This window comes from Empidonax traillii, unplaced genomic scaffold (genome assembly GCF_003031625.1).
Source record: "Empidonax traillii isolate 1590-97213 ecotype Southwest subspecies unplaced genomic scaffold, ASM303162v1 scaffold933:size234345, whole genome shotgun sequence".
NCBI lineage: Eukaryota > Metazoa > Chordata > Aves > Passeriformes > Tyrannidae > Empidonax > Empidonax traillii.
This window is the reverse complement of record NW_020956126.1, coordinates 14,867-16,777: the sequence shown is the minus strand read 5'-3', so window position 1 is coordinate 16,777 and position 1,911 is coordinate 14,867. Positions and strand designations below refer to the sequence as shown.

Genomic DNA, 1,911 nt, shown 5'->3' with positions numbered 1-1,911 from the left:
TTCTCAGGAAATAAGCAAGATGTGCTGTGGAGGGGGGAGGTTATATGAGAAGAATAAATAGGAAATTTTTATTTGTGATTTTGGATTAAGAAGAAAGGCATTTTTCTTGAGCTCTACAAAATTCCACCTTCTCCTCTAGAAAACAAACCCTAAACTAACATTATGTTGCTATGGCCTAGCTCAGAGCTGGTTAGATGAATGGCTGATAGAATGATGTAAAACACATGAAAGACTGAAAAATAAGTAACCTTTTGGACCCACGAAGACTTGCGTAAGAACTAAACACTGAACATATTTTTAGCCATCTAAACTGGTTTTGTGAGAACACCGTCACAAACAAGTGCTGCCCCAAAGAAATGGCAGAAGTCTCTTGGAAAGCATAAAACATCTAAAAAGGCAGGAAAAATGGGAACTTGACAACGCATTTGTGTCTTGCTTACAGATGTACAAACTTCCATTCTGAAGAAGTTGCTTTTGGGAACAAATATTCTACTTGAAGAAAGGATGTACTGCTTTTGGAGCTTAATTCTGCAATATTTCCATGCAAGTTCTGTGTTTTTCCAGAATATAAAAGATTAAGGTATTTTACAATTTGGAAAAATGACATCAGTCCTTCTTAGAAGAAGCTGGCTTCTCTGTTCTTGTAGGGCTACAATCAATGCAATTGTTTACTAGACTGCAATAACAGAAGATAATTTAAAGGAATGCAAACTCAAGGAATAACACAAAGATAATGGGCTAGCACAGGTAAAATAAACAGCTGTTTGTCTTGAAGAATCTTTACCGCTGTTAACAAGTCACCAGAAACAAAAACAATTGGGAGTTTAATAGGATCAGCACTTGAACTGATTCTTGTTAAACTATTTACAATAACCTTGTACAGATAATAAAATTTCATTAATCAATTTTTTTTTCATATTCTTCCAAGAATTACATATAAGAGAATTTCTAATTTTGACATGTCAGTTTTAATCCTTTGCTTGTCTGGAAGGGATTTGTAATCCTGCATGGCAGAATTGGAGAAAAAAAGGACATTACTGAATTTTCAAAACACCCTTATTAACTAAAAAACTCTCATTGAAGATTGGTCATTTTAATTTCAATTTCAGATGATTCTGATGATAAACACCTCGATTTTTAGTAAGGAATTAGTTTTAAGTAATTTTAATTTACTTTCTAATAGAAAGAGAAGTACCTATCTGTGACTGCATAGAAAGAGTACAAATTAAGATCCTTTAAATCCCAGTTATTTCACATTCTGAACTGAATTGTATGTGATACTATTAGCACATTCTTTATTGACATATATTTATAGTTTTCTAAGAGAAAGACAGACTAAGAAATCCTGGGGAAATTTTCTAAATGTAAACCCTAAAACTTCAATAACAGAAGGCTACACTTTTTATTTGGAGAGCTCTTCAAGTAGACAATGATCCCCAAATGTTGTCTTAGCATCTAATTCCTTCTAGGAGCCAGATACTTATAAAGAACCCTGGTCTGGCATAACATTAATGACCGAAATTTGAAACCTCACATTGCTTGACTGGCTTGCTGAATGGAACTGAACTACTTGCTATATAACAAAACACTCAATAATCAAGAGCATTTTGTGATTGCTGCCCAGGGAAAACATCTGAAACTAGTATTTCTTTCAAAGAGTCAAGCAGTTTATGTTGATTCCATGTAAACTAATGACTTCAAAGATGGAAAAAATTCCCATCAAAAAGAATTACTCCAGTCAAGGAAGCTTTCATTTACCTCAAGACTGGGGGAAAATAGCAGAAGGAAATAAAAGGGGATTTTGTTTTGTTTTAGAAAGACACGAGTAGCTTCTGGGAAGATACGGAGGGAGAATGACAGTGACGATTCCTACAAGATAGATGTAGAGATAAAAATCTGTGATAATGAAGT

At 34.0% G+C, this 1,911-nt stretch overlaps 1 protein-coding gene across 1 annotated transcript in view; it reads right to left on the bottom strand.

The window, feature by feature from the left end:
- The window catches only part of VPS13B (vacuolar protein sorting 13 homolog B), a gene marked incomplete at its 5' end in the record, with an annotated part of 38,060 nt that overhangs the window by 25,398 nt on the left and 10,751 nt on the right, over positions 1-1,911 (bottom strand). The window lies entirely within an intron of this gene.